We start from the raw sequence: 20,012 nt of genomic DNA on the forward strand, positions 1-20,012 counted from the left end.
GATTTTATTTATTTATTTTATATATGTGATGAGTACATTGTAACTGTCTTCAGACACACCAGAAGAGGGCATCGGATCTCATTACAGATGGTTGTGAGCCACCATATGGTTGCTGGGAATTGAACTCAGGACCTCTGGAAGAGCAGTCAGTGCTCTTAACCTCTGAGCCATCTCTCCAGCCTCCGGATTATACGTTTTAAAAACTACTCTTTCCAAGTCCTTTCCACATACATAGCAAAAGCCCTGGATTCCTGGCCTCTGTTAGCTTAAGGGAAGAAAGTTCTATCTTTATGCCTCTATTTTGCACCCTGTGCTCCAGGTCTGGGCCCCTGCGTTGCCCTTTCTAACCTCAGGCAGCAGTCAGTTCTGTGGTTCCCCAGGAAACCTTTTCCTAGGGCTTAGGGCTGAATGGATACTCTCAGGAAACGGGAGATAGGGAGATAACCTAAAACAAACATCCTGTCCTAACTCTAGGAAGATGCTGAGGCTGGCCTTACTGGGTCTCTGGAGTGGAAGGAGCTGATGCTATATCCTGTGTAGGCTTCTGCCCAAACTTGGGCCCCTCACACACTTACGGGTAAGAGAAGAGAAGGAAGTTCGTCGGACTTTCTTGAGGAAGTAGCTTTCGTGCAGGCTAAACTGGGCCTTCCTGTTCCTTTTCCTGAATGGCTCTTCCTCCTTTTCCTTCCCTGCTCTGCATGGCCCATTTGTCCTGATAGTTGGTGGGAGCTTTTGGGCGCCTTCCTTTCCTAACATCTTTCTTAGACCCTTTTGTTGTTGGCATGGAGGCCGGTGTTTGGCCATGTGCACATGTCAGAAAAACTCTCCTTACCTTCTGCACCCTCTGCCAAGCTGAGGCCCTGGGCCCAGCCTGCTGAGTTCTGTCTTCTTTCAAGCCTGCCTGGAAAGACCATAGGCTTGAGGAGGCCCAAACTGCCTCCCCCCCAAGAGAGCCAATCTGCCAGCTGCCACTGCCCGACTGGATAACAAAAAACAAAAGCATAAACCGCAGCCCCAAGAGAAGGGCGACGTTACAGTTTATATGAACCTGAAGCTAGAAAAGAGAGGCGCAGGTTAGGAGAGGGAGCCTGGTTGTTTCCCCTGGGGTGGGCTTTGTTTAAATTTTAATATGCTCTTCTTTTCTCCCATCGCCAGCCATGCTCTCAGCTCCTTTGTCACTCGATCCCCGTTATCTTGCTGGTGGATGAGGTCCCTTATCTACTCCGTCCTCCCTCTCTTCTGAATGGCGCATCCCGAACCCACACTGTGACCCTCCCCCATTTGTAATAGGACATGATAGATCTCCCTTCTGCAACCTTAGATGGAACCTGCCAGCTAAGATTTGGGAGGAAATGGACCAACCACTTTTAATGGTGTTGGACCCACCAAAGGTACAAGCACTAGGCCACTTGGGCATCCTTGGAGAAGTGTTCCCGCCCGTCCTTAGCACTGCAGAGAGCCATGGGGCGAAGGGTGAGGGTCTCTGCTGTGCGTGGCTTGAGACAGAATCAATGTGATCTAACTTCTAATTCAGCACAGTCCTTTGTAGGCTGAGACTGTTACACATGGAAATACAGGCCGCTTTCACCCTGTGCAGGCACTGACCTAAAAGACCATGTAGACCTGGGCTCAGAGGGAAGGAAAGGACCCACAGACGTGTCACAGGACTCAGGGGCTGGACAGAGAATGCTTCCTAGTCTTGCCTCCTTATCCCCAGCCTCCCAAGCCTTAGTTAGCTTCACAAGCCAGTGACCCAGGCACAGGCAGCTCTTTTAGTGTCTATGCTCAATGCTGTTATTGTTTCCTGTAGATCCCAGAGCTGTGAAGTCAGGGGTTCCTCTGCTCTTTTAAAAATTTCCCCTTTTCATCTCTTCATTTAATCACCAAGTTTTTACCATGTACCTTTCATTGGCCCAACTCTGATACAAAGGTGAATATCATGGTCTCAAGTGATGTTGGACTTATAAACAGGAGCTTGTGAAATTGCCTGGAATTTGTTGTTGTTTTGTTTGGTGTTTTTGTTTTTGTTGAGACAGGGTCTTGCAGTGTAGCCCGGGCTGACTTTGAACTTGTGAGATCATTCTGTCATAGCCTCCCAAATGCTGGAACTGCCACGCCTGGCTTGTTTAGAACTGCTAGAAGTAGAACCCGGGGCTCAGCATCACTAGGGGTAGGAGGAGGTGGGATCGTTGGTTGATGGGGATGCTGTCTGGCGGCAAAGGGAGCCTTGCAAAGCAAAACCCAGGACATGTGAGAAGAGGCTAGTGGGAGTGGGAGGCAGAGTCTGGGGGCAGGAGATGGAGATGTCAGTGAGGCAAGTTGAGAATATGTCATGACATCCTCCAAGGCTTGCCATTCCCTCCAGTGGGTTCTGAGGGAAGAAAGAGTAAGGTAGACCACTCCAGCATGACCAGCAGCGAGGCCATATCTGTGAGTGCAAATCCCCTCGGAGTGTTGGCCTGAGAGTTGAGGACCTCTTGTGGTAATGCCTGTAGTGCTTTTGCCTGAGTACCGCGTTGTCGTTTCTCCTAGAATTCTCTCCTGATGTTAACAGATAATTTATAAAAGTACGTTTTCTGTTCTTGGCTGAGTTTCTTAAAGCTCGTTGAAAATTTATCCCAACTCAAATGTTTCCACTGGGGCATGTTCTGCACACCTGAGTCTGCATTTGAGAATGTAGCAAGAGCCTTTGAAACATGGCAGGAGCTTGAGCTGGGCTTCCTCAGTGAGGGAGGAAGGAGGCTAGTTTGAGCACTAACTGTATGCCCCATTCTGGGCTAGACTTATTTACTCTGTGTGTGTGTGTGTGTGTGTGTGTGTGTGTGTGTGCGCGTGTGTATGTAGGTATGTGTCCTGGAGGTCAGGGGACAGCTTGCAGGAGTTTGTCCTTCCACCTTCATCCTAGCATCTTGCTGTATTTGGTTAACCATCTTTTTATTAAAAATAATAATAATATTTATTTAGTGTATACTGTCACTGTCTTCAAACACACCAGAAGAGGGCATCAGATCCCATTACAGATGGTTGTGAGCCACCATGTGATTGCTGGGAATTGAACTCAGGACCTCTGGAAGAGCAGTCAGTGATCTTAACCACTGAGCCATCTCCAGCCCCCTTGGTTAACCATTTTAATCCAATTTCTACAGAAAAGGACAAGGAGTCCACTTCCCTGATGTTCCTCCTGATTCCATGGGCCTAGACTGTCTACCACATTAGATGGGGTCTGACGACCACACATGATGAGGAGGTGGGCTTAGTGACTGAGACAACTGGTTATTCCTGCCCCCATCCTATTATTAGTAACACCTCCTGGCCTCCTCCCTCCCTTCCTGCTCAGACACAGAACTCAGGGTAGGGACAGGAGAGATCCCGGTGGGGAAAGGACTCCAGAAAGTTGGAGTAAGTGTGGCAGGGCTGTGGAGCTGTCATCTCCCAGGATCAGTAAGGGATGCCCTTCTCCCTATTGTGCCTCCCACAGATTTCTCCCCTCTCTCTGGTGGACAGTGGAGTTATCTCGACCTCCCTAGGGTTTTGGCCACTCCCTCTCTAGGACTACTGGCATTAGAAAGGGCAGCAGATGCTAGTGGGCCAACCAACACAAGCATCCATTCCCTTTTCTAGAACCAGAGTGATGACGGGCCCGTCACCAGCCACTGTTCTCAGGTGTGTCCAAGTCTAATTATTTTTGGTGGCTTCCTTAACTCTGACTGGGCAGGGCGTGTCCTGAAACCCTGTTTTATCATCCATATTTCATCTGTTAGCAAACCTTGGGAGAAAAGAAAGAAAATTATATTAGTCAGCTTTACAGTTCTGTAGGGAATTTGATAAACATATAAAAATGTTAACATTAAAAATTGCTCATAATCTCCTAAGCTAAAAATTATGAACAGCAGGTGGTCCTCGGAGCCCTCCTGTGTTTTTATTACGTAGACTGCACCTAAACGCGGCCATGGGCACATTGAACTTCGCCTCCTTCTCTTTTACTTTTGACATAACGTGGCAAAGCGAAGTTTCCAAGCGCTTGGGCTCTGCGAGCGAGCATATGCTCTGCAGACGCGCTGTCAGCTCCCTTAACCAACTGCAAGAACTCACATCTTACCCAAAACAGAAACAGTGCCAGTCCAGGGGGCCTTTGATCACCATGCAGTAAACCCAGCCAAAACACTGCAAATTCAAACACACTACAGCCCAAACCTAGCCATTCAACAAAACTGTAATGCCTGCTCCTCAAGTGTTATTGGATCAAGATAAAAAATAAAGGAGTATGGTGATGAATATTTAGAGAAGCATCAAAAACCAAAATACTACATAACCAAACCTATGGGAGACAGCTGGTTCTATTCTCATGCCATCAAATGCCTTTATTATGAAAAAGAAAATGGGAGGAAAAAAGAGATTAAATGAAGCATTCAGCTCCAAATCTTGGAGGGTGGGTGTATCAAAACAGCCCCCAAGGAAGGCTAGGGGAGAAACCAGTAAAGATAAAGGCAGAAATAAGTGAATTACAAAACTGAAACACTGAAATTAACGAACGTGTCCAAGAGCCAATTTTGTTTTTAAACAAAGTAGAGTAACCTCTGGCATGTTTATTTGAGAATAGAAGGAATAAAGAAAACAATCATAGGAACAGGAATGGGCAGGGGCACATTTCAATAGACTTACCGATATTTAAATGGAAAATATTATGCATAGCAATGGGCTTAAATTTGAAAATCTCAATTAAATGCTTGCTCCTCTGAAAATGTATATGTTGCTAATGGGGGGGGGGGGAATCATGATCCTTATCAGAGCAACGCCTCCTCTACCCAAAGGCAGCAGTTCCCAGCGCTTTTCCTGGTTAATTTCAAATGTGATGGTATTGATAGCATTATGCTGTTCTGTGGCTTAGCAAACGATAGAGAAGTCTCCAGTTCAGCCCACAGAGCAAAAATAAGACTGATACTAAACGTGGCAAGGAGACCGGATTCAAGAATGCAAACGGTAGGTAGGAAATAGAACTCAGTAACCTACCACAACCCAGGGGGGGCCAGAAGGAAGACTAGTCAGTATCAGGAAAGCTTACTACAGTACGTATGGTATGGTATGGTATGCTAGTGAGCTAGAGAGCAAAACCGATTAACTCCAAACATGCTGGGGAAGAATTGATTGCATTTCTACCTAAACAGTATGCCAGAAGAGAACAGAAGTGTGGGCGCCTTCTTAGCGTGATTCAGAGAACCTATTAAAGCTACTAGCCCGTGTTACCAGTGACTAGCAACACTCAGACATCGGTGCTGAAATCGGCCAAGGTGACCTGTGTCACCATTTCTGTTTAGCATCGCTCTTGAATCCAGTAAAACCAGCTTAGTTGACATTACAGCTCAGGCTTGGGTTGATTTCTAAAGTTCAAAGCCAATCAAAAGTCACCAGAAAGCCAGGAGTGGTGGCGCATGCCTTTAATCCCAGCACTTGGGAGACAGAGGCAGGCGGATTTCTGAGTTCGAGGCCAGTCTGGTCTACAGAGCGAGTTCCAGGACAGCCAGGACAACACAGAGAAACCCTGTCTCGAAAAACTTAAAAAAAAAAAAAAAAAAAAAAAAAAAAACTCAATGGGGCTGGAGAGATGGCTCAGTGGCTAAGAGCACTGACTGCTCTTCCAGATGAGTTCAATTCCCAGCAACCACATAGTGGCTCACAACCATCTGTAATGGGATCTGATGCCCTCTTCTGGTGTGTCTGAAGACAGCTACAATGTACTACTCATATACATAAGATAAATAAATAATTCTTTATGAAAGGAAAGAAAAGAAAGAAAGAAAGAAAGAAAGAAAGAAAGAAAGAAAGAAAGGAGAAAGAGAGGGAAGAAGGGAGGGAGGGAGAGAGAGAGAGAGAGGAGAGAGAGAGAGAGAGAGAGAGAGAGGCAAACTCAATGTATATATACCCATTGCTGATGGAATGTGCCAATCTAAGTTCTGATAATGAGACATGGATACCTACCTATCTCTTACTAGCTCTTCACTGTAAGCCCACGTTACACGATTTTCAGTGTTCCTTGAAAGGAGGCAGACTGAGTCGTCACTGGTCATCAGAGCCAGCAAGTCTGAGTCAGCCATGGGCGTCGTGCGGTCAGCCCTCTCATCTGAGTTGGGGAGCCTGGGTGTGTTGCTCAGTGGTTGAGCTCCTGTTGGGAGGATGGGGAGGGAGAACAAATTTGACTGTGGAAAAAAAATTGCAATCTCTGTATGCAGACTGTAAAAGAATGAGAAACTGGTAGTGATGGAGCAAAGATTTTTATCATAAATATATATGTAGGTTGGTGTTTTACTTCTATTAAAGAGCCTGTGCAGATTAGATTTTTTGTTGTCGGTGATAATTTTGGCTTGATTGCTCGTTTGTTGTTTTGTGTTTTGAGATGGATAGCCTGGACAGTTTGAGATCCTTCTGTTTCAGTGTCTACATTGTTGCCATTACTGAGTGCCTCCGCTAGCAGCTTACATGTGTTTTGCTTTTTAAATCAGGGTTAGACTTGGTGGACCTAGCAACTCAGGAAATTGAAACTCAGGAATAGCCATAAGCCTGAGGCCTTCTTGGGCTGCAAAGTAAAAGCTTGAATGAATAAGTAAACAAACAAACAAACAAAAGTTTTACTAAAAAACGAAGACAAACTTGAAAACATTATGACTAGAGCCCATGATTAGCAAGTAACTACCTGGCACAAAGAAACTGTTGCCCTTGGCAACCTTGATGAACACATGGACCAGGTCAGTTCAGTATGTGGCAGACTCTACACTTAGTTAATATTTGACTGAGTTAACTAATACAGTGCACTTGATTTATCTGGTGTGTGTGTGTGTGTGTTGCATGTATGTATACACATACATGTTTGCCAGCCATGTATGTGGTTATGCTGTGGGTGTTAGAGGAGAACCACGTGGGTATTGACTGGTCTTTGCTTCTCACCTTGTTTGAGACAGTTTCTTACTTTCTAGTACCCACCCTCATCCCATCTCACTACATGTTAGAGATGAAAACTGTCACTCCGGGCTTCATTATGGCTTCTAGAGATCTGAACTTGGGTCTTCATACCCTTGTGACAAGCACTTTTTTGCCCACGAGCCATCTCCTTAGCTCTGCAATGCGTGTTTTTAATTAAAGTACCACACATTTTTGTTTCTTAAGTTAGAAAGAGTGTGAGGGGTTTTGTTTTGTCTTGGAGGGAAGGGCTTCTTTAGTTTTATAGTGCTTTGGATCAAGCCATGGCTTCTGTAGGCTAGGCAAGCTATAGCTAAGCTGTATCCTCCCTCCCAGGTTTTAAATTTTTTTAAAAAGATTTATTTATTATTATATTTAAGTACACTGTAGCTGTCTTCAGACTCACCAGAAGAGGGCATCAATCAAATCTAATTATGGATGGTTGTAAGCCACCATGCAGTTGCTGGGATTTGAACTCAGGATCTTCAGAAGAGCAGACAGTGCTCTTAATCGCTGAGCCATCTCACCAGCCCCCTCCAATGTTTGTTTGTTTGTTTGTTTGTTTGTTTGTTTGTTTTGAGACAGGGTTTCTCTGTATAGTCCTGGCTGTCCTGGAATTCATTCTGTAGACCAGGCTGTACTCGAACTCAGAAATCTGCCTGCCTCTGTCTCCCAAGTGCTGGGATTAAAGGCATGCCCAGCCTTCCAAGGTTTTATTATGAAAAATTTTCAAATGTTTTGAAAAGTTGAAATACTTTTACTGTAAACATCCGTACATCGTGGGCCCATAGGACAGATGCTAGTGGTTCGTCACGCTAACTCCATCTGTCCATGAAAGTTCTGAAGTTCACTGCAGCCTCTCTTGAGGACTTCATTGACCACCGAGATATCCTGGATCTGGCCCTGGTTGCTGTTGCACCATGACTCAGGGCAGCCACACATACTTTTTAGTACTTGAGGAGGTATGTGGGAGTCAGTCATGACTGTAGAAGTGAAGAAAAGAAAGCTGGGTTGTAGTTCAGTGGTCCACTTTGCTGCCTGGCTTGTGTGGGGAATAAAAAGTGTATGCCATCCTGTCAGGTCCCAAGCTCAGAATGCTGCAGCTTTAACCTATGGGGGGCTGTCTTAGTTTTCTTTCTTGTCACAGTGATAAAATACTTTGACAAAAGCAATGTAAGGGAGAAAGAGTTTGGCTCGCAATTATAATTTATAGTCCATGTTGGGGATGGCAGTGTGTGTGGGGGGTCAAGGTGGCAGGAAGTTTTTGGTTTTTTGAAACAGGGTGTCACTGTGTAGCCTTGACTAGCCTGGAACTCGCTATGTGGAGCAGGCTAGCCTTAAACTAAGAAATCTGCCTGCCTCTACCTTTGGAGGGCTGGGAGATTAAAGGCAAGCAATGCCATGAGGGACTGGTGGCAGGAACTTGAAGCAGCCAGTCATTACATTCACAGCCCAGAGCAGGGAGCAGGGAGAGAATTGATGCATGCACACTCAGCGTGCTGTCTCCTTCCCATTCGGTCCCGGGTCAGCCCATGAAATAGGGTCATCCATATGCAGGGTGGTCTTAACCCGACAGGCCAGCCTTGTTTAGACAACCCCTCATTAAGACATCCTTCCCAAGTGGTACTCCAATGTGTCAAGTTGCCTTTTAAAACCACCCATCACCAGGGCATTATGCCCATTTCACAGAAATCGAGATTCAGAGAAGATAAGTACCTTGCTTAGCCCCACAGTGTGGGCTTTCAACCTGGGCCCATCTGATCCTATCAAATTACATAATATTCCCCCTTTCCTCTCCATCTCCGCCCCCCTCCCCTGGATGCATGAAAGTGATCTCTTGGGCAGATGGCCAAGCTGGAAGCAGTCTGAATGAGGTGGGCAGGCACGTGGTGTGCAGTCCATAGCTATGACTGATTATGAACGTGTTATGGGGGCTCCCGCTTATGGGAAGTTAATCTGGGTAATAGATTGTCCAAACGTCGATCAGAGTCATGAAAAACACATTCAGGGGGAAAGAACTCAAGTGGTGGGTTAGGGTGAGAAGGAATATTCGTTGTTTTGCTTTCCAAACTCTTTGTCATGGGTAGTTTCATTGGGTCTTACAGCAAAAGCTTCCCACTCTCACTCTGCAGTTCTGTGAGGTCATGGGGAGACTGCTCTACTCTTTGCTGTTGTTTAATCTTTCAGTGTCCAGCCGCATGCGCCTGGCGTACTGTGGATGTAATTAATGTGAGTGTTGGATGGGTGCCCACTGGGAAACTTCTCCGAAGGGTTTGGCCCGGGAGCATGTTTGCAGAGAGCTTCCTCAGCCCCACTCTCAGGGAGCAAGTGCATGCCTGGATTGTGTTGCGGGGTCAGCTCTACTGGCCAGACCAGCAAGGTCTAGTAAGGTGTGGGTTGCATTGTGGTTATTCAGTGTGACGCAGAGGTGTGGCTCAGGGGACCCTGGGATTGTCTCCCCCCCCACCCCCCTCAGGGCTGGAAGGGTGGCAGGGAGGGAGGACAGAAGCACAGACGTAAGGAAGGCTGACCCAGCATCACCATGATAGGACCAGGGAGCTCAGACTCTTTCCTGCTCAGATTCTACCTTCTTCTTGGACTTTTAAACTTGAGGGGCTAGGTGTGGCAAGTCTTGGCATTAATCTCAGCTCTCAGGAGGTAGAATCAGGAAGATCAGGAGTTCAAGACCAGCTTCAGTTACCTGAGATCCTACCTTAAAGAAAAACAAAAAGAGCCAAAGACAAAAACAAAAAACAAAAAAACCCTTGATAATAGTGATTCCACAAAGTGACTGTTGAGCGCTTTCTAGAGGCCAGGCTACATGCCTTTATAGCCATTCTCTCAGTCTTCATAGCTGTAAGGATTAGCAGCTGTTACCATCTCTATCTTGATGAGAAGGAAGGAGGTATTTGGCTTAAGTCTTGGTTTTCCTAGGAAAGTTCCACAGATCACAGGCCTTCTACACCCAGAGCTGTCTTGTCTGCACAGCAGCTGGTGTTAGCGGAGTGCTTCACGTGTGCTGGGTTCCAGATGCGCAGTCCACATGACCCCCTGGTGTGTTAGTGCCCAGGTGTGCCCAGGGAGCAAGGCACAGAGCAGGTCCAGCAGTGGGGAACGAAGTTCACTTTCCAACAAGAAGGAAGGCCACACCACCCACAGGACAGGAGTGCATTCCTTTTAAGTACAAAGAGCTGCAGAGAGCATCCTTTCAGGTTTGTAAACATTGCTGAGCTGGAGCTGAAGAGATGACTCAGCAGTTAGGAGCACTGTTGCTCTTCCACAGAGCTCAGGTACAGTTCCCGGCACCCACAAGGTGCTTCACGATCGTCGTAACTCTAGTTCCAGGGCATCCAGTGCTCTCTGTTGACTTCTGTAGGCCTAGAGCCCATGAGACATATGTGCAGGCAAAGCACTCATACACATAAAGAATGTTGTTAAAATGCAGAGTGGACATGTCATCGGAACACCTGTCACCCCAGCCAGCACTCAGGCAGAGGCAGGTGGATCTCTGTGAGTTCTCAGCTAGCCCCCGGTTACATAGGAAGTTTCTGTCTCCAAGAAATAAATTAAATAAAACTGCTGAATGGACTGTTTTGTGACAAACAGATACCCAGAAAAGCTACCATCATTAAAATCGATGGCTTGGCTCTATCTCATGAGCTGTGTACCTGACAGGTGGTAGTGATGGCTTCATTCACAGTTAGAATGTTGGTTTTGGTTTAATACAACACAGGGATTGAACTGAACTATGCAGAGCAGAGGAGTCATGAGAGCATAGCACATGATCGTGGGCTCTAGAGACTGGACTGCTTGGGGCGGGGGGGGGGGGCGCTGAGGGTATAGCATTGTTTGAGAACCAACATGCCCCCCCCTGCCTCTACCCAGCTAATCCAGAACCTACATTTAAATAGCCCCTACGTGACTCCTTGGATATCTGAGAAGCAATGCTCCTCTCCATCCATCTGATTTCTGAGGAGATGAGAAAAGCAGGTAGTTTAAGTGACCCATCCCTGAGGACATGCAGAAAGTTTTAAAGAGCAGAGCTCTGTCCATTCAGTACTAGGGATTTATCAGCACTTGGCCCAGAATAGTGAGCCCGCTTGGTTACTTTGAGCTTATTTTTTATTTATTTGGTGGTTGTTGTTGTTGTTGTTGAGACAGGGTTTCTCTGTGTAGCCCTGGCTGTCCTGGAACTCGCTCTGTAGACCAGGCCGGCCTTGAACTCAGAAATCCGCCTGCCTCTGCCTCCCAAGTGCTGGGATTAAAGGCGTGAGCCACCACTGCCAGGCTTGTTTATTTTGCTCTGGGTCTGTAACACCACCAGCCATCCTGTTGTTGGTGGCTCTTGGGTAGTGGGCATCTCCAGAGGCCACAGAATTGTTAGGTCTGGTGGAGGTGGGAGGGGCTGTGAAATGACCTCTGCCTGGGCCCAGCCCCAGATACACTGGATCCAAGTGGGACTCCTGTGAGTCCTGAGCGCTCCAGTTGCTATGGCCACCCACACGCTGTTAGGGCTGTCCAGGTGGGACCTGCAGTTGCCTGGCTATCATCTGGAGAGAGGCCTACTGGTTAGGGAGTACATGCTAACTGTACGTGGAGCTCAGGAGACCTTCTCATTCATTCTCTTTCAACTTTTGTTCTGTGGAGCTCAGCAGGCCCCATAGAGTTACACATAAATTTCAAGAATATTTAAGAAAAGTATATATGGTTTTTTCTTTCCCTCTTCACCCTTTTTCTTTCTTTCTCCCTTTCTTTCTTTCTTTCTTTCTTCTTTTTTCTTAGTTTTTTTTTTTTTTTTTTTTTTGAGATAGGGTCTGACTATATAGCCTTGGCTGACCTGGGAATTTGATCTGTAGACTAGGCTGGCCTCGAACTCAGACATCTGTCTATTTATGGCTGCATGCCTCCTCCACGTGCTGTGATTGCGATTAAAAGCACGTGCCACCACACTTGGCTATTGTTTTCTATTTTTAAGAGAAAGAAGAGACAAAAAGATGACTTTTAAAAATTAAATATCTTCCACCCAAGACTGATAAAAAAAAATGTGTGTTTGAAATATTAAGAAATGGAGCTGGAGCAGGGCGGTGGTGGCGCACGCCTTTAATCCCAGCACTTGGGAGACGGGGCAGGCGGATTTCTGAGTTCGGGGCCAGCTTGGTCTACAAAGTGAGTTCCAGAACAGCCAGGGCTACACAGAGAAACCCTGTCTCGAAAAAAAAAAAAGAGAAGAAAAAAGAAAAGGAAAATGTCGTCACACGTACTGGCACAGATCTGTAACCTCAGCACTCAGGAGGCAGAGGTAGGTAGGAGGATTCTGTGAGTTTGAGGCTCGCCTGGTCTACAGAGCAAGTTCCAGGACTGCCAGGGCTACACAGAGGAACCCTGTCTGCGGGGGTGGGGGTGGGGGGTTGGGAGGTTGGGGGGGAACAACCTAGAAAGAAAAAAAAAAAGGAAAGGAACATATCTGGTCTCAGTTGGTAGATTGCTTGTCTAGCACGCAGGGAGCCTTGAGTGCATCCTTAGGACATGACACCTGTCATCCCACCTTAGGGTATGAGGGGATGGCGGGAGTGGAGGGAAGAGGGATTCAAGGCTGTGTGAGACCCTGTCTCAAAAAAGAAAAAGAAGACAGAAAGGCAGGGAGGGAGTGAAAGGACGTTTGAAGTCTTCCTACCTGAGACTAGAGGAACTTCGATGAAATCGATGAGTCTGTGTTTTATCTTAGTTCCCTTTTAGTTTTGACATGAGGCCTTGCCGTGTTCCCTAAGCTGCTCTGGAACTCTCGGACACAAGAGCAGTAGCTGAGACAGCAGCTTATGTCACTTATGTTACAAGTCTGCGATTTAGGTTTTTTTAACTTGTAAACGCCCCTTCTTCATTCTTAGGCCAGTGTACACAGAAGTGCAGGTCAAGGACCAGTAATGAAGTACAACTCCAGAGTGTTGTTCAGAAGTGTAGAGTTCCGGGGTAGAGCGGTTGCCACGCCCCCTGCAGTCTCAGCTTGAGGGGCAGAGAATGAAAATGGGACAAATATAATATTAAGAAACTTACATAGTAGCCGGGTGTGGTGGCGCACGCCTTTAATCCCAGCACTTGGGAGGCAGAAGCAGGAGGATTTCTGAGTTCGAGGCCAGCCTGGTCTACAAGTGAGTTCCAGGACAGCCAGGGCTACACAGAGAAACCCTGTCTCGAAAAAAAAAGAAAAAGAAAGAAACTTACATAGTTTGGCCATGACAGTGGTGGGTGATCAGTAGCCCAGGCCACGGCTTTGGTGCGGGTGCAGCCGGGATTGTATGGAAGTAGCAGTTGATTAACTCAGGGCTCTCCCTAGCAGCCAGGGGAGCCTGGTCACCACACCCGGCTTCCTCCCTAGGCTCTCTCCGCCTCATCCGGATTGGAGCTTACTCTCTTCACCATTTCTTTTTCTTTTTCTTTCTTCTTTTTTTTTTTAAAGATTTATTTATTTATTTATTTATTTATTATATGTAAGTACACTGTAGCTGTCTTCAGACACCAGGAGAGATGGCTCGGTGGTTAAGAGCACTGAATGCTCTTCGGAAGGTCCTGGGTTCTTCACCATTTCTAAGAATCCTATGTAGGCCCTGTCACCTTGGGCCAGTGACACCCTGGCAGGCCTAGTGAGCCTGGCTTTGTTCTGCTCACCTGGGATGCAGCTGCTCCAGGTTTTGCCTGCAGGTGCTTCCTTTGCACCCCTGCTGAGTAACTGCCAAATCATGCCCGGGCTGGGGTCATTTGGGTAGCACTGCTTTCTCAGAGGAACTAAAGGCAGAGGCCCCAGGAGGAGAATGGGTCTGGAAGGGTCTCTGCCTTTGCTCTTGGGGTTTCAAAGACGGGGTACCCTGGGATAGTGCCATGGTCTCCACTCTCAAAGGTGAGGGGGCTGGCAGATGAAGCTGTGGCCTTGGCCCCCCAACGGCACAGCACATTAATGATGGCCCCGTGGCTTCCTGCCACATCTCTTCTTCTCTCGGGGCAGAGGAGCCCACTGGCTCAGGATGTGGACAGGCTTGCCCAGTTGCTCGCACTGACTGCAGCGAGCTCAGTGTTTGAGGCAGATCTCCCCAGACAGCATGGTGTTCCCCACAGGCTTAGTGTAATGTGTGCTTCCTGTGTGCAGGGACAGGTCAGGCCTCCTTAGTGTGGATTTCCCAGTGGAGTCTAGCCACAGCTAGCACCCACCGCTGCATCAGGCCCAGATCCTCAGCTTGGGGGGGGGGGGTGAAGCTCTGCTTCCTAATACCTGATGGCTGAGTCAACAGTACAGAGACTAGTGTTTGGATAGCAAACATCTAGTAGCAGCCTGGGCCCGCCCACAGCCACCCTCCTGCCCTGCTTGCAGAAATGTCCTCTGGAAAGGTCAGCCAGGAGCGGCTACATAATTTTCAGGGCCCGGGTGACAAATAGAAACATGGACCCTGTGTTGGAAAATGAGTAAGAATTTCAGGACAGTCATGTGAACATGTGACCAAGAGTAGGCCTTCTGAGTTGGGGCCCTACCTAGGTGGTGGTACCAGCAGCCCATCCAGAGGCACGGCAGACCCAGTGGAGCCTGTCTTTGGTAGCTTGGAGTTTGACCTCCCCACCCTGGACCTGCCCAGAGCCAAGGACAGCTTTGCTGTAGTGACTTCCATTTCTAAGGGGAAAAACTTCAGCTTCCCCTTCCTGTTCTCTCCTTGTCTCTCCCTCCCCTCTCTCTGTAAACTCTAGAGTTTGAGACTCCTCCCTCCTCTCCCAACTTCCTCCCCCTCCCGCCCCCCCCCCCCCCCCCCCCCTCGCTCCAGTTCACTCTTCTCTCTCCTTCGCTTTATCTAAGAGTGGAAAACCCTCCACCGGATTGATGTGTAACATTTCCCAGCCATTCATCGGGCGCCATTCGATTTTAATGTTCTTTTTTAGTGACACCGGGCTCCTTGGGTTTCTCTGAAGTGGCTGGAGTGAATGTCCTCCTCACCAAGGGGCGTCCCTCCGGTGGCCTCTGGGCCTGTCCAGATGGTCTCTGCCCATCGGGAGCCTGGAATGAATTCTCATTGTTAGCACTCACTTGCCACTCCTCCCTGCATTCAGCTGTCAACCCTACTGGCCAAAGTGGAAAGAAAGCCTGTCCCAGTCCCTGGTGACAGAACAGACCTGGCCATCATTCTCAGGAAGAGCAGCGTCCACGCAGGCAGGGCCGTGCCGCTGGGGACCGCAGTGGGGCGTGTGAAAGGTCAAGCAGCAACGCTGGGACACTGCCCTGAGCCCCCAGATCGCCAGAATGTGCATGGCATCCGGCATGGTGGCGTGGACCCCTAATACCAGCACTTGGGAGGTGGGCACAGGAGGATTGCCACAAGTTGGAAGTGATCCAGGGCTTCTGTGAGGCTCCCCGAGAAAACAAAACTCACAAACCCAACAAACATTGGTGGCAAGGCTGTGGTTGCTCAGTGGTAGGACGTTTACCTAGCCTGTACAAGGCTCCAGGTTTCATTCCTTGCACCTCAAGGCTGTGTGTGTGTCTTTCTGTCTTTCTGTGTGTGTCTGTGTGTCTGTCACAATGTTATATGACTTTCTTGCCTAAAACTCTCCTGAGGTCCTGAGTCTCTCAGGAGGAACAAGGTGCTGGGTTCTTAATGACTCTTTCTCCAGCTTTTGTGCTCAGTTCCACACAACAGGAAACTCTCTTGTCTTCTCTCTTGGAGAAGTGACTTGTGTTCCTCAAGAGACACTTGAGCCTTGAAGAATGCTGGTATCTGGGGAGGTAGAGACAGGGAGGCCACAGCACAGAAAGGTGAGGGTGCAGGGCAGGCTGAAGAGACGGGGAGCTCTTGAGTGGCAGGAAGGGAAAGGACACTGGGTGGTGGGACAGAGGGCAGGGCTCTCAAGTTTACTTTCAGTTATTTGAAGGACCTTTCAAACTTACTGGGGTCTCCCCACTGAGGCTTTGGGAAGGTGGCCCCGCTGCCTCGGGACTCTCCCATGGCTCTGGTGCACTGGACAAGGCCAATGGGAAGACTGCTTTGCCCTTGAGCACTGGGAGAGCTCTGAGCTGAGTAGGGTTCCCTAGAGAATCAGCTGAAAGAACCCTTGTTCTGAAGGGGCAGGCTGAGACCTGATTACCACCAAGTACCGCCTCTGGGGAAAGCTTGCCACCATCTAGCTGCACCGGGAAGGTGGGGACAAACTCTGACCTGACACTTGTGGTTCCTGCCCTTAAAGTGCTGTGGACCCCACAGAACAGTGGTTCCAAAACAGACTACAGGAATGGAAACAGGCTGTCTACGCACTGAGAGATGGGCAGTGGGAGACCAGGTGCTGACCCCCCAGAGAGGAAGCAGTTGAGGGCTCAGGGTCATCCCAGCAAGCCTGGGTGGCCAGTCTCCATTCTGAGCTGAGCAGCAGGGCTACCAAGCCGTTGCCCACTCTGCAACTTCCTCTCTGTCTGCAGCAGCTGGGCTGCCCTGACAGGTCTGAGCGCTCACTTGCCTAGTCACCGCACGGTTTGGTCCATGTAGCATTTTTGATATCTGCCCTGCAGACTAGGAACACTGCGGCCTGCTTAACACACCATTGCTCTCCGCCATGGGCAGAAGAAACTAAAGCCAGGCCCAGTAGACCCAAGGAACAAGTCACAGCCTGCCCACAAGGCCTGATTTACTCATAAGGTTTCATTGTGAAATTGACTGACAGGTGACGCTCTGTCATGGAGATCCATCCCACATATTTGCTGTTCCTCAGAGCCAGGGCTTCCCACCTGGGATCTTGATCACACCTAGAAACATTGTTACTCAGTGATACTGTCCAATACATCATCCTTTGTGAATTTTCCTGCTTCTCTGAAAATGTCTCTTGTGCCTCTTTCCTATTCATGCTGTACATTGGTTTTGTTTCTTTAGCTTTTGACTCAGACCAGTCCCCCTGTTCGTTCTCTCTCTCTCTCTCTCTCTGTGTTAGTGTGTGTTAGTGTGTGTGTGTGGTGTGTGCGTGAGAGAGAGACATTGTCTTTGAAGAGTCTATGCAAGCCAGCTGTGTTGTAGAGAACTCTGGATTTGTCAGGTTGAGTACCTTCAAGTTGTTTACCGATTCACAGCTCTGCTGAACGGTGTATCCGGGAAAATTGTAAGGGGAAAGGAATTGGCAGTTGGACGCATAGCCTTTGTTTTTTACCTCCTGTGATTCATGGAATGCTCTCTCCTGCTTCAGTTAACTTATTTATAGCTGGACCCAGCTGACCGGAAAGGTTATCTCACTGGGTCCATAGCCAACCTGGATGGCTGGGTGTGTGCTATCTTCATTTCATGGATAGGGGTTTAAGAGGTTGAAGCCCGGCCTACATCCAGGCTACGAGGCAGAAGTGGACAGGGCCCAGCCATGTGACATATGTGCAGGGGCAGCTGGGGGCCAGAACAGAGTCACCCTAGCACAGCCCTGAGCCTGAGAACATTAGATGTAATCTAGCCGTAATTTTGAGCTTTGGTGACTGAAACCAGGTACTGTGGAGTACCTGCCCTGTATGGTCTCGTCTGGCGACCTTGAGTCTTTAACCCTGTTCTTGCCTTGGCCATCAGCTGCCACACCTCTTTCATGCCCTGCACCTTGCACAAGTTGAGACCCAGGTGGCCACATCTGTTAGAGTCGGGTCCAAAGGCTCCTTGGTCAGGGCTGTGTCCCGTGGAGCACACTGGGGTGCTGCCTGACATTTCTCCACTCCCGGAGGTTTTTGGTGTGCTTTGCATTTCTCCACTCCTCTGGTGGGAAGGAGACATTATTCAGGTGGAAATGGCACCCAGTGTGCATTAGACTTAAAAGATGGGGACTATTGCGGCCCTAGCTGACTTGCTGGCAAGGGAGAAGGTACCAGTGTGCATGTGAGACCCAGAGACCTAGAGCCTCTTTAGGCACAGTGGACATGATGACAGGTGAGCCAGCAGGCTCTGCTGGGACTTGTGAGGAAACCCAGACCTCAGGCATACACATGTGCCATCGAGAGCTCCATGGTGTCACTAGTCCTCCTCCCAGCATTCCTGAGGAGCTGGTCCCAGTGTGGTCTCTGGTCATGCCTCTTCCTCCCAGGGTAACACCCCAGTGCTCCAGTCTCTTTGAGAACACATGCCCACACTGTAGGCTTTCCCCAGCTCCTTCCTCTGGGTTTATCTCATTGTGCTGCCTTGGGCAGGCGCTCTGAGGTCTAGCCTCTCTGATGGGTGCAGGCAGGCCAGTTTTGCTTCTCCTCTGAGTAGCCCAAGGAGCTGAGAGTGATCAGCGTTTGATTCAAGAGCGACTCCTTTACAAGGCTTCCCCCCATGCCCCCCCCTTCTCAAATAAGGTCTCATGTAGCCCAGGCTACCTCTACTTGCCCCACTTTCTTATTCATTCATTCAATATATATGAGTACACTGTAGCTGTACAGATGGTTGTGAGCCTTCATGTGGTTGTTGGGAGTTGAATTTAGGACCTCTGCTCGCTCTGGTAGACCCCACTTACTCTAGTCGGCCCTGCTCACTCCTTCCCTGCTTGCTCTGGCCCAAAGATTTATTTATTAGGATAAATAAGTACACTGTAGCTGTCTTCAGACACACCAGAAGAGGGAGTCAGATCTCATTATGGGTGGTTGTGAGCCACTCTGTGGTTGCTGTGATTTGAGCTCAGGACCTTCGGAAGAGCAGTCAGTGTTCTTACCCACTGAGCCATCTCTCCAGCCCTCAACCCACTTTCCAAGGGCTGAGATTATAGGTGTGCACCGCCACATCCCAGGGCTTTGGGTGGATGGGTGGGTTGGTTGGTTAGTTGGTTTAGTTGGCTTTTTCAAAACAGGATCTCCATGTTGCCCTGGCTGTCCTGGAACTCACTATGCAGACCAGAATGGCCTCAAACTCAGAGCTCCGCCTGCCTCTGCCTCCCGAGGACTGGGATTAAAGGCATGCACCGCTATCCAGGTTTACTTTAATCAGAGTAACACATGTGCATCTGTGTTCACATCAAACTCTGCTAAAGAGGAACCAAGCAGTGTCAAATGCTAAAAGATGGCGCACAACACACACACACACACACACACACACACACACACACACACACACGCACCATCACTGCCCACCACCCTCTTGTATATGAGGAATCTCTTTCATGGCATCCTACCGCATTTTCCTTCTTCATAAAGTCATATTTTTGGGTTAATTTTGCTCACTGTCAAACTGAGTACCAAGCTATGATTGTTTTTATTACTTATTTCAAAAAGGGATTGAAGGGCTGCAGAGATGGCTCGGGGTAAAAGCCCCTGGTTTGGTTCCCAGCACCCACATGGTAGCTCACGACTGTCTATAGCTCCAGTCAGTTCCAGAGGATCTGACACACTCCTCTGTTCTCCAAGGGCACCAGGCACACAGTGTACAGATACACATGCAGGCAAAACACTCATACACAAAAAATAATACAAGACTTTTTAAAAGTGTAGATTACAGTCTCTGAAGGTCCCACCGAATGACATTTTCCTGTCCTCATTTCAAACTCCTCCCAGGACACCAAGAGGTCAGGACCCAATTGTGGGCTGTTTTTCTCTGTCATCTCAGAAGTAGCTGTGTTTTCATTTCTAGACACTGGTGCTCCTGTAGCCTGTCAGCAGAATTCCTTAAAGCCTTTTCAAAACAAAGGGGAACTTTGTTGTTCTTAATTATGTATTGTGTGTATATGTGCGGTGTGTGTGTATGTGTGGAATGTGTTTGTGTGTGTGCTCGTGTGCTCACACCTAGGCACATAGGCCAGGGAGCATCAGGTGTCTGCCTTATCACATCACACTCTACCTTTTTCCATGACAGAGTGTCTCCTCACTAAGCCAAGAGTGAGCCTGGCAGGCAGCAGGCCCCAGGGGTCCTCATTTCTGTCCCCTCACCCCAGCATGGGGTTACGGTCTAGGTGACATCCCAGCTTCTGGGTTTCTTAATTCAGGTCCCAGTGATTGCATAGCAGACACCTCCCCAGCCCTGCTTTATTTGTTTGTTTTTGAGATAGGACCTCACTTGTAGCCCAGGCTAGCCTGCACTCACTTTGTAGCCAAGGATGATCTTGGC

At 48.5% G+C, this 20,012-nt stretch overlaps 1 protein-coding gene across 5 annotated transcripts in view; it reads left to right on the forward strand.

Moving 5' to 3' along the window:
* Znf710 (zinc finger protein 710) overlaps positions 1 to 20,012 on the forward strand; it is a 68,692-nt gene that overhangs the window by 17,960 nt on the left and 30,720 nt on the right. The gene's annotated exons all lie outside the window — the stretch shown is intronic.

The sequence above is a fragment of the Mus caroli genome, chromosome 7, assembly GCF_900094665.2.
Source record: "Mus caroli chromosome 7, CAROLI_EIJ_v1.1, whole genome shotgun sequence".
Lineage (NCBI taxonomy): Eukaryota > Metazoa > Chordata > Mammalia > Rodentia > Muridae > Mus > Mus caroli.